Source organism: Echinops telfairi, unplaced genomic scaffold, assembly GCF_000313985.2.
Source record: "Echinops telfairi isolate 266 unplaced genomic scaffold, ASM31398v2 ScPeMD7_7409;HRSCAF=8447, whole genome shotgun sequence".
Classification (NCBI taxonomy): Eukaryota; Metazoa; Chordata; class Mammalia; order Afrosoricida; family Tenrecidae; genus Echinops; species Echinops telfairi.
Genome location: NW_022111309.1, coordinates 196136 through 208511, shown reverse-complemented (window position 1 = coordinate 208511; position 12376 = coordinate 196136). Strand labels below are relative to the sequence as shown.

The following is a 12376-nucleotide window of genomic DNA, read 5'->3' as shown; positions in this document are numbered from 1 at the left end:
ATGTATGGATTGTGATGAGTTGTATGAGCCCCAATAAAATGATTAATAATAATAAAAAAGAATTATGTAGGTAAGAAGGCACTAAAATGACATATACAAAGCTTTGAAGTAAAAAAACCAAATATATTGCCAATTAAGAAACATACACCCAGAAAAATTGTCCCTTAAATCAACCAGTAAAATTAAGGCATTCTCTGATAAACAGAAAACCAGACCAATGTTATCAGAAATAGAGGAATTCTGTGGGCAAAGAACCAACAGTAGAAAATAACTTGGGATGAACATATCTAAATAAACTTAATTTACACGTTAAACATTGAAATTAAACAAATTACATATATTTAATATATTTTTCAGGTATGCATGTTGTATAGCATTTACCTTCATGCAATGGTACACACCAAGTTTGTAAACGTTACCGTTTCACTGTACTTTCCTTTGGAAGAGTATACGCTACATATCTTAGTGCAGCGGTTCTCAACCTGCGGGTTGCGAACCCCTCTAGGGGTCAAACAACCCTTTCACAGGGGTTGCCCAATTCCTAACAGTAGCAAAATTAGTTATGAAGTAGCAACGAAATTAATTTTATGGTTTTGGGGGGGAGTCACCACAACACAAGGAACTGTATTAAAGGGTCGCAGCATTAGGAAGGTTGAGAACCACTGATCTGAAAGGACATTTTGAAACATCCTATTTTGAATTAGGAAGGTTGAGAACCACTGTCTTAGTGGGATATTTTTCCTTCTACTAGTTAATATTTTTTTCTAAAATCCCCACCCCCACCCCCGACCCCTCAAAAGCTTCAAAGGAAAATCTATGTAGCCTGTCTTGTTGTTAGGCAATTTAAGATCTATTTTGAAATACAATGCAATCAAATATAGGATTATATCTACCCACCTCTGAGGGAATCCAATACCAGTTCATTTGAGCTCACTAATGCCTAGGACATCGATCTGTGGTATTGACATCATTTCATGTCAACTTGAAGATATATAAAAGTGTAAGAGTGAAGTTTAGCCTGTTAAGCAGGCCAGAGCCTGCGGTGACTCCTTGTGGGCATGGCCTTCTCATAAGAAGGGCTCTGAGAACCTCTCCCTCTTTCTGCCTTCACCTTCCTGCTGGTAGTCCCCAGTGGCTGCCAGAGCCACACGACTTTGCAACCAATGGCCTGTAATATTCTTGCATTCTGCATCACTGCTGTGGCTGTGTGAATCTGAAGAGTACCTAGTATGGACTTGATTTTCCTGATAATGCTTCTTGATATAAAGTTCTTTTTGACACATACAGGAGTGTCACTGGATTTGTTTCTCTAGTCCACCTGGCCTAACACACGTTATTTATTAGTTCCATTTCCTTTTTGATCAGTTCCAATTTTCCTAAATTCCTATTTCGCACATTCCCAATTCTGATCATTAGAATCATTTTACAGCTGTTTCTTCTCGCCTTGAGCTGTGCTTCATCAGCAAATGAAGACTCTGAAGGCACTCGCACAGGCTTGGCTCCATTGCTGTCACCATGGTGAACCCTACTTTGGTCACATCTCCAGGGCCTTCCAACCCCTGGGACCACCATTCTGCACAATCCCCGACAATGTTCTGCCTCCATTCATTAGGGCTTCCGTATTTGAAAATGTTTCTAAGCTATGCATAAAGTTTTCAGCAGCTAGGTTCTCTGAAGTGGGCAACAGACTCCTTCTTTGGCATCTGTTCTTAGTTTAGAAGCTCTGAAACCTGTTTAGTTTTGGTGACCCTGCTGGCATTTGAAATACCAGTGACATAGCTTCAAGGCATCACAGCAACACACAAGAATCCAAAGTACAATAAACTGACAGACAAGTAGTGGTTCAATCTTATTATTCTGTTATTTAATGCTAATTCTTTTATCTTAGTATTCATCTTCTAGATTTCCATTTTTTGGTTGTAGTTTCTAATTTTTCCATTTTGCCTGCAGTTCTCTAATTCTTTCTCCATTCATTAGAAATATCTGACTTTCACTCTTATTCTTTCTCTGCTATTCCAGATAAATTGTCTTCAGAAAATTCCTTGGGATCTAGGTATCGTTCACTTGCTTGTGTCTGTTTTTCTTGTGTGCATGTGTGTGCATGCGACAGTGTGCCTACCAATACTAACTAGTGTGTCTGTGGCATAATAATGCAGCTGCTGGTGTTGGGGGTAGGAAATGAAGTTAGGTCTGGTGGGGGAAGTTGACTCGTTTAGTGGTGCATGAATGGAATAAGAGAAACAACAATACAAAAGCATAAAGGGGGGGGGGCGGGGTAAGGAGGGGAAATAACAGAATAGCAAAGGGGTGAGTTGGTCTTCTTTTTCCTCCCAATCTTTTACTTTCACCTACAGTCTGGGGCTTGGAAACCTACATCCACATAGCTCTCACATGCTTTCCAAGATTTCAGCGAAACTGGTTTTCCTATGTGTTGCAGAAGCAGTCTCATGGGTGGCTAAGCAGCTATCCTGACCTGAAAGTCCTCAATTAGCCTTCTTTTTGTAAATTTTCCTGAATATTTATTTAAAATTTACTACAACTGTAATTTATTTAAAAGTGAAACATAAACGATACTAGAAATAGCTGGAGAACCAGTAACTGATCTAGTTCAACTGAATGTAGCACAAAAACGGTTGAGTTCTTTCAGTTTCTCTACCATTTGTCTGTCAGTTTACTGTACTATGGTATCTTGCGTGTTGCTGTGCTGCCGGGAGTTATCTCACTGTTATTGCAAATACCAGCGGGTTCACTCAAAGTAAACAGGCTACAGGGGCACTTCCAGACTAAAATCAGACAACGAAGAAGGAACCGACTGTCCATTTCAGAGGCAATAGCCCCTGAAATTCAATGGATGCCACGAAAGCATTTTCAGTTACTGAAAACATTATGAACAGGAGCAGAAACTTATCAGAGATAGCGCCCAAAGATGACCCTGTCAGGTCAGAAGGCACTCAAAATATGACTGAAGAGCTACTTTCTCAAAGTAAAGTCAACCACAATAATGTAACAGAGTAAATCCTGAGGGAGCCAATGTGGCACTACACAAAATGAAAACAATTAGCTGCAAAAATCTACTAATAATCAGAATTTGGGATGTACAAAGGATGGATCTAAGAAAATTGGAAGTTGGTACAATGAAATGGAATGTATAGAGATCAGCATTCCAGTTATTAGTGAGCTGAACTGGACCGGCATTGGCCATTTTTAATCAGAAAATCATATGGTTTACTGTGCTGGGAAGGTCACAATTAAGAGGAATGTCGTTGCACCATCTAAAACAGCAGTTCTCAATCTGTGGGTTGCAACCCCTTTGGGGGTCGCCCGATTCATAGCAGTAGCAAAATTTGTTATGAAGTAGCAATGAAATTAATTTTATGGTTGGGGGGTGTGTGTCACCACAACACAAGGAACTGTATTAGAGGGTCGCAGCATTAGGAAGGTTGAGAACCACTGATCTGAAAGGACATTTTGAAACATCCTATTTTGAAATACAATGCCGACTGTGATAGGATAATGTCTATCCGTATACAAGGAAATGAATTCATTATAAGTATTATTCAAATCTACACAACAACCACCAAACCTAGTAATGTTAAATTGAAGAATTCTACCAACGTTTGATCAGATTTGATCAAATATGCCATCAAGATGCACTGGCGATTACTGGCCATTGGAATGCAAAAGTTAGAAACAAAGAAGAACCAGTAGTTAGAAAATACAGTTTTGGTGATAGAAACAAAGCTGAAGATCATGACAGTATTTTGCAAGACCAATGACTTGTTCACAGCAAATACCTTTTTTCAACAATGCAAAAGGCAACAAACTATACACGTGATCTTCTCCAGATGGAATACACAGAAATCAAACTGACTACACCGGTAAGAAAACATGATGGAGAAGCTCAATATCAGAGGAGCTAAAATCAGACAAGACGTTGCCTGTGGAACAGACCATCAATTGCTCATACATAAATTCAGGTTGGAGCTGAAGAAAATGAACACAAGTCCAGGAGAGCCGTAAGTGTATCTCACCCAAATTTCGAGGGCATCTCAAGGGCAAATTTGCTGCTTTGAACACAATGACTGAAGACCTCATGAGTTGATGGGCCATGTCATGAACCTTCCTTATCTCACATACGGCCACTAGAGTTGCCTACGTCTGTCCTGGACAAGTGTAGTTTCCTAAACGACTGTTGTCCCATCCAAACACGACTTCCTTCCTTAAAAACATTCCCCATTTTCCTCGGGATAAAGGCCAAATCACGACACCGAGCTTACTGGATGGAGCCTGTAAACCTGAAATCTTTGGCGTCTTTTCACTTGTGTGCACTTCACAAAGTTCCCGATTTTGTCTGAGGTCCTTGGGAACGGTGCACTTTAAGGACTCGCAGTCTTTGCCCAAGCCATTCTTTCTGAATGACTCGTGCTCCACATTCTCCCTCCCTCATTCAGCCTTCATTTTGGTTCTCTCTCTAAAAGTGAATGTTCCTCGAAGCTATTGTCTATGTTTCCCCAACAAAGATCCCTGCCATAGTCAATGCTGACTGGCCGTGGCGCCCGGTGGATTTCGGACACGCGGTTACGATAGGCTTTCCCCTGCTGAGCAGTCGCTCGTTTCAACTGCAGACTATGCAGATCAGCCCAACGTGTAACCACGACAACAGTGCTCTAAGTTTCTCCAGCCCCTGCAATGATGTCTAGCCTATAGATTATTAAATTTTGAAATGTATTAATCGTGATGTCTATGTCTATGCCTCTCATTTCCCACTCCCCTTTTACCTTCATTCACAGAAATCTGGGAGGATCGCTATCCCTGCAGGGAAGCCCTTAATCTGACACCGCCTTTTCAAAGAGTGTTCGCATCTACGCCCGACGTGCCACTTCCACGAGGCTGGTCGTTAGGAGGATCGCAGACGCGCAGAAGAAAAAGGCGCTTTCTCACCTCCTGCAGCTTTCCCAAACCGTATTAGCTTTCCTTGGGCTGTACACCAAAGCACTTCATCGCTGAGGGGAGCAAGCAGCCGCGTCGGCGCGCTGGAAGTACATCTGCTTCCACCCGGCCACCGTCGTCACGGAAAATGCAAACCGGCCCCTCCTACCGCATGCGCCCTGGCAGCTTCCGGCGCCCAGTATCTCTTAGCAACGGCTTCGAGTCTTTCCGCCGGGGGTGGAGCTTCAGAAACCACAGCCGAGGAAACCGAGGTGGAAGTGAGGGAGGCCAATTGGAAACGAATCCCAGCCGTGATGGGCACGCCTCTTCGAACTGTCGTGATGGAGCAGGCAGCTTTACGGCAGCCAGGGGGTGGGGGCTGCTGGGGGAAAGGAGGCTAGAAAGAAGCAACCAACCAACCAAGTCGCCCCCACCCCCCACTTCCACCCACCGTAGACCTGGTTTACGGCTCTGTGCTAAAGATCTTGTGCGGGCGCTGATTGGCTGCTGTAGGCTTGGGCCCGTCCCAGTGACCCCAAAGTGCTTCAGGGAGGGGGCGGGGGTGGCCGAGTGCAAAGTGCATCCCGAAAGACCCCTACCCGGACTGCTTGGTGCTGGCATTTGGTACTCTGTAGGATCAACGACTTCGCTACCCTGAAACTGCCTGGGTCTCCTAGAAGCTGGGAGCCTCTGGCCCCGAGCGCGACAATATCCTTTACCGAGCCCCCGGACCGGGTCTGTGCCCCCTCCCCACCGGAGCCCGAGACTTCTTCCTAGCACCCCTGCATTTGAGATTGCCCGGCGAAGGGGACCGCCGTTCCCAGCTTGCTCGGCTATCTGAATATTCTCCGGGCTGGGGCTGTGAGGCGCCGAGAAAGATCAGGAACACCCGTGTCCGGCCCTGCCTGGGGCTGTTTCTTCCATGGAGAAGTTGGTGAGTGTGGAGGAGGCTAAAAGGAGGAAAAGAAACAGGAGCTGAGGAGGCAGGTAAAGTCAATAACCGTCCCTTTAGGTGAAGGGACTGGGTGGGAGGGAGGAGAGCCACTGCTCCTTCTTGGCTGCCCTTCACCGCTCTCCAGCCCCTTCCGCTGCTTCGCCTTCCTCAGTGCCCGTTCCTTCTCGTGGGCACACATTACATCTCTCACGCATTTCTGTTCTGCAGGCTTAAGCTGGTTGGAGGAGACGAGACAACAGGAAGGGTTCTGCTCACCCCCACAGAAGAAGCAGGTGGAGTGAGTGCCTCTGACCAGCATCATTAGAAAGGTAAAGAGTACAGCCTCCTCTTCTCCATTGTTTATTCCTGGCCCCGACCTCATTAGGCATTGCTTTATTTTGAAATTGTTTACCTGGGGATGCACCCTTTCCTAGCCCAGTTTTCGAACAAAAACAAAAACATTAAATGGTTTCTCTGCCCAGAGACTTATTTCTACCCCTTGTCTCAGTAAGAATGTCTGTGGTTTGCGTTAGCTTTCTGTACACTCTGTGCCATGTACCTTGTTTCAGGGCCTTGAGACTTTTTTGTAGTTTCCCTTGCTTCCCTTATTCTCCTGGGAGTTCCACAATCCCTTGTTGATTGGTTGTTAATTCTGAATGTTGCTGCTTTTTAATTAAACCACAGTTTTACTACTCACCCCTCCTCTTGCCTGACCTCCATTAGAAAACCTTTTGAATTACCTTAGTGGAAAATATTTGATAGAGAAAGGTAGAATAATTAACTGAAATGTATGACTTTCAGATAATCTGGTCTTTCCCCAGTAAACAATATATCTGTTCCTAAAGCACTTATGTACAATGAAGTCTGGGCTTTTGTGTCGTTCTGTAAGGCAGATGTGAATGGGCTCCAAAACTCTTTGAAGAAGACACTTGTTAGGCTTCTAATTTTCTACCAGAACTTATAAAACATTAAACAACATTTTATTAGCAATCGTTGGACACGCAGGAATTTAAAAATAAAGCGATGATTTAATGTGTTTAAAAATCTGGAGCCATATTTTAAAAGTCTTCATGAGTAAAATTTTGCATTTTAAAAGACTTAGAATTTGCTAGATAGAGGTTTTTTTGTTTTTGTTTTTTTAACTGGGGTGAAATATACTCACAGAAATATTAGCCAGTACAGCTTTCACATTTACAATTCAGTGACATTGGATACATTGTTCCTTTTGTGCCATCATTATTTGTATTTATTGCTAAAGTATTCTACCACATCTAGCATAAACTCAATGTGAAAACTCCCCTTTTTTATCTGTTCTGGATTCTGTGTGTCCAGAGCTCTTATCAGTACCAATGTACGTGCTCTGGTCTAGCCGGATTTGTGTGGTAGAACTGGGGTCATGATTGTGGCAGGGAGGGAGCCTTAAAGAACTAGAGCCATGTTGTGTGTTTCATGGGTGCTGTACTGCACCTTGGCTAGCTCCTCCTTTCCTTGTGACCCTTCTGTGAGGTATGTCCAATTGTATACAGATGGGCTTTGTATCTCTACTCCAATCCCCCTTTTTCGCATTAATATGATTGTTTGGGGGTCTTCTGATGCCTGATCCTGTAGACACCTGGTGATCACACAGGCTGGTGTGGTTCTTCCATGTGGGCTTTGTTGCTTTCCTGCTAGATGGCTGCTTGTTTAACTTTAAGCCTTTCAGACCCCAGACTGTAGGACTGGCCCTACAATCCTCTCTGCCTTGGCTGCTCAGAGTAGTAGTGTTGACCTTGGGGCTTGGTGGGCCACTCCCTCTCCCTCTCCTTCTCCCTCCCTCCCTCTCCTGGTACTTAGTTTGCACTGGTGTCTCCCTGGCTGTATTCAGTGCTGCTCTGGTAGTCCTCTCCTTACAGGGTCACTGAGTGGTAGTCAACTCTGGCAGTTTGTTTGGGAGTATTTGATTTGAAACATAGACACTATGTTAACTTTGTTGAATGATAAAACTTATAAAACTATTATGAGTTACAAGTTCTTGATAAACAATTAAAGCTCATCAGTGCATGTCAGCCATGCACACAGTTATGTACTCTGATTGTGTCTTAACAGTGTTTCTACACCACTCTTTACTTTTAGGTCTTGTGATCCATTGGTGGATTTCTTTCTCACAAGCCACTACCATTAGAGCTGCTGATTTTATTTTCTTGCTATCCTGTATCTTTGTTTACTCTGTTAGCTTGTTTCTAGTTTTGTGAAATCAGAACCTCAGTTCTCACTTGCACTCCTTAAGCAATAATGTGTAGACTCTTTATAACTAAAAAAGGTCACTTGGCATCTGTAGGGAAACAATAGTTTTGAACTAAGAGTTTATATAAATTTATAGTTTCTGATATGGGTAGCAGTATAACACCTTAGAAGGCGTGATAGTTAATTTTGATCCCATATAGAATGGGAAAAAATGAACAAAATATGTTTTAAATTTTTTATTAATATTAATTTGCCAATATTAACATTTAAAAGATTTTTCACATAAAAGTAATATATGTTGGAACTAGTTTATTTTTATATAATTTTGAAATCTTGTATATATGTTTTCTTATTTTTTTGAGTATGACATGTAGGATGGGATTTGTATAGATTACACCCTCAGAGTATAAGTTCTGCGTCACCAGTCATCACTGTTTTAAAATAAATTTACAATGAACATATTGTTAGATAAAGAATTCCATCACTATAGTCATTTATTTAGTTAGTTACGTATTTATTTCTAAAGGTGACTTTTATGAGGTATCAAATTTTAGACTTGCACTTATTGCAAGGAAGTAGACTTTTTTCGGTTCTCATGTCTGGACTTCTCTGTGGTTTTAAGAGGCACCTTTACCAGTGGACATTGATTTACTTTTAATCAAGAGTTGATTTTCGTTTTTTCATATGTTCGTTACCCTCTATTTCTACATGAATAGTTATACTCTTATTAGGTGCAGCTCTCATAAAAGACTACCAAGAGAAAATCTATTACATGTCTGATGTTTGGACTATCAAGATATTCTGGTAAGAAATCATTGCCCCTCATAATTAAAAGTGTTACAGCTGCTAGTCACCATGTGTTTTGTGTGTGTGTTTCTTTAAAGACACATGTAAGGAAGTCTTTTTAAACCTATGTCTATGGTTATTATTTACCATGCTACATATTGTCAAAATAACGAAAAATAATCTTAAGATATCCAGAATTATTTGATGTGTTCTGAATTTCCAAAATTTTAATATATATATTACTTAGTGTTGATGCATATAGCCTAGGCAGTGCCAAATGATTTTCAGGCATTCAATAGACATTCATTTATTTTACTGAAGTAGCACTTAAGGAGTTATCACAAGTTAAAATTGTACATATTTGTTCTTAGAAAGTATAATGTAGTCGCTTTATCTTTGGGGAAAAATCATGCCTTGATATTATTAATCAGTTTATCCTGTCGTCAACCCTCCAGCTCTCAGGTCGTCCTCCAACTGCCCCCAAAACCTTCCATGTAAGTGAAATTGAAAGTATGAGACCCCAATGCAACGTAGGGAGGAAGATGAGGCTTTGAATTCCTGTAAAAAGTTAATAGTCTTTGGAAACACACAGGGGCAGGCCCACCCTGTGTGAGTGAGTAAGAATGCAGCATAGTTATAGGCGTAAAACCGTGCTGGGCCATTTCTTCTGAGGAGGTAGGGAATCCCGAGGCCCCATTTAGAAGCATCATTAGTAATGCTCACTTGTGACATGGAGCTCGTGTGAAAGCTGACCAGATATTGGTGATCGTGTAGTATTCCTGATGCTTACCATTGGGGGCATTGTTCCGCGGACTCTAATTGCGCCTGTGGTATAGTTTTAAATTTATAGGAAAAAGAGATAATGTAGAGATATTTTTTTTTTGTATAGCCTATGCCCATGTTTTCCCTCTGTTAACATTCTCATTAATATGGCACACTTGTCACCATTATGAAATAAGTTCTGCAGTTTATTCGGGTTCTCATGTAGCATACCACATGAACAGTTACGTGCTGTAAGTCCTTAAGCTCTGTTGGCAGTGACAATTTCTGAAACTTGCCTTATTTTTTGAGACATTGACAGTTTTCAGGGGTATGCTGGTCAAATATTTTGTAGAATGACCTTCAATTTTGTCTGATTAGGCTGAGGTTATAGGTTTTGGAGAGAAAGACCACAGAGGTAAATATTTTAGCAACATGACAGCACTGTTGATGTTGACCTGGATTGTCTAGCTGACACAGTCTAGCTTACACTGTTTTCTACAGTGTAAAGTCATTGTTTTCCCTCTTATTCTCGGAGATGAAGACACTATACACAAGGCACACTTTTAGGAGGGGTCGTTGGGTTTCATCTTTAAGGGCAAATAAAAACCTTTGCTCTTTGGAATGCTTCTACATGGAAGATTTGTCTCTCGTTTACTTATTCCAGTAAAAGAAAATGATGGCATTTATTTGTATCACTGGTGTTTATTATATGTTGGGTTATGATCCAATACACCTGTATTTAATTTGCTCCTCAAGCTCTTCTCGCGTTGACCCTGTGACAGTACCCCCACCATTGTGTTTTATCTGGTGCACTTTCTTACTTTAGGCACGATAGACTCCGGGCCATCTTCCTCCTCAGCTCCTCCAGTGCTCTTCTCTCCTGGGACTTTCATCCTCCCTTTTACAAATGTCACCACCTGTCAGCCTTCTAGTTCCTTGCTTCCTCTGCCCTCCCTCACCTTCTCCTACTTAGTCATCTAAAGGCTATGTTTGGCATGCAAGTCTTCGCCTCAGTTTGTACCCTTATGCTAGTGCTCTCCGATGATATTGACCATTTGTGATTGACTGCGTTCCCTCAGCATAATGCTTTCCAGGTCAATCCATACTATGAGTTGCTTTGTGGGTTCTTTTTCTTTTTTTCTCTCATTTTTTTAAAGCAATGCATAGTATTACATTTGTGTATATGCCAAATACTGGGCAGTATATGCCAAATACTGATAGGTATTTGGGTAATAGGTACTTAGGTAATTTCCAGCTTCTTGCCATTGCCAACAGTGCTGTGATGAAAATGAATATGCTGTCTGTGTTGTATCTCTTACTCTCTTAGTATATACCCAGCAGAGGCATTGCTGGCCCATATTGAATTTCTATTCCCAGTTGTTTGAGGTAGGGCCATTTGCTTTCCACTATGGTTATACATATTTACTGACCCACAAGTTGTCTGTGAGAGTTCCAATCTCTGCACAGGCTCTCCAGCATTTGTTTCCTATGTTTTTGAACTTAGCTGTTATGGTCGGTGTAAGTGGTATCACATTGTTGCTTTGATATGCATCTTCCAAATGTCTACTGATCGTGAGCAATTCGTATGTTTGTTGACCATTTGGATGTTCTCTCAGATGAACTCTCTGTGCATGTCCACATCTACTTTTTAATTGGTTTACTTATCTATTTTTTTTAATTGAAGTGTTTTCCGTGGATTTAGAGATTAGTACTCTATCCGTTGTGTTGTCGAAGATTTATTTTCCCTTGTGGGTTCTCTTTTGCTCTTCTAATAAAGTCTTGGCTGTGCTAGTCTTCTTTTTAGTGGGTCCCCGTCAGCTGTTCTGTGCTGTGTGTGCTGCTTTCTCGGTAGTTGACAGTGTCTTTACGCCCTGCAATAAGGCCCTTACGTTGGTTCCCATTTCTCATTGATGGCCTTTATAGCTCTGGGATTTACATTTAGGTCTTCGATCCATCTTGAGTTTGTTGTTGTTCATGGAATGAGGTGTGGGTCCTGTTTTCTTCTACAGATAGAAAACCAATTTTGAGTAGGCACAGTTTTTAATCTAATTTTATTATGAAATAAAAGTTGCTAAAGTATTTGACTTTCTTTGGAGAAGTTGGACCCCAAAAAAATAGGAAAAAAAGAAAGGGTACAGATGAACTCTATAGATTAAGATTGGTTAGAAACTGTCATGCGCAGCCAATAGCACCATGACTGCTGCAGTTGCCCACAGCACCTCAGGGTGCCCAATGGCCTAACCCATTGGTCCCCAACCTTCTTAATGCCGCGACCTTTTAATACAGTTCCTCATGTTGTGGTGACCCCCCAACCATAAAAGTATTTCCGTTGCTACTTTATAGCTAATTCTGCTACCGTTATGAATCGGGCAACCCTGTGAAATAATTACGACCCACAGGTTGAGAACCGCTGGCCTAACCTATTCTTGTCAAGAACTCTTAAGGGGTAGAAAGGCTTGGTACACTGATAACCACCAGGATAAGACAACACCTCTCCCAATAAGTAATTCCTGCGATGATTTTGATGTATGTTAACTCCTGGAAGTAAGTTTCTTTGTATACATCCTTGTCTTTAGTGGAATTGTCAAAGAGAAAGAGCTTTTTCATTTAGTTGTAGAGAGACTTCTTTCAGAACTGAGAGAGAGCTGGCACAAGTCTTGTTAAAGGTTTCACCTAGTTTGTTGTATATGTAAAATCAAAACAAAACTCTGTTTCCTTCACGTTGGTAATAGTTCATCATGA

The 12376-nt window shown here is 41.6% G+C and overlaps 2 protein-coding genes across 6 annotated transcripts in view; one reads left to right on the top strand and one right to left on the bottom strand.

The window, feature by feature from the left end:
- The window catches only part of LINS1 (lines homolog 1), a 41427-nt gene extending 36399 nt beyond the window's left edge, over positions 1 to 5028 (bottom strand). The window contains exon 1 of one of the 3 annotated variants that reach the window (XM_045296515.1): positions 4779 to 5028. The gene's annotated coding sequence lies outside the window, so the exon portion shown is untranslated. The remainder of the gene's footprint in view (positions 1 to 4778) is intronic. The other 2 variants (XM_004709847.2, XM_045296514.1) reach the window with 2 other exon arrangements.
- A 449-nt stretch (positions 5029 to 5477) lies between these two features.
- The window catches only part of ASB7 (ankyrin repeat and SOCS box containing 7), a 68813-nt gene continuing 61914 nt past the window's right edge, over positions 5478 to 12376 (top strand). Inside the window, exons 1-3 of one of the 3 annotated variants that reach the window (XM_045296505.1) lie at positions 5478 to 5916; positions 6092 to 6192; positions 8818 to 8890. The gene's annotated coding sequence lies outside the window, so the exon portion shown is untranslated. The remainder of the gene's footprint in view (positions 5917 to 6091; positions 6193 to 8817; positions 8891 to 12376) is intronic. The other 2 variants (XM_045296506.1, XM_004709846.2) reach the window with 2 other exon arrangements.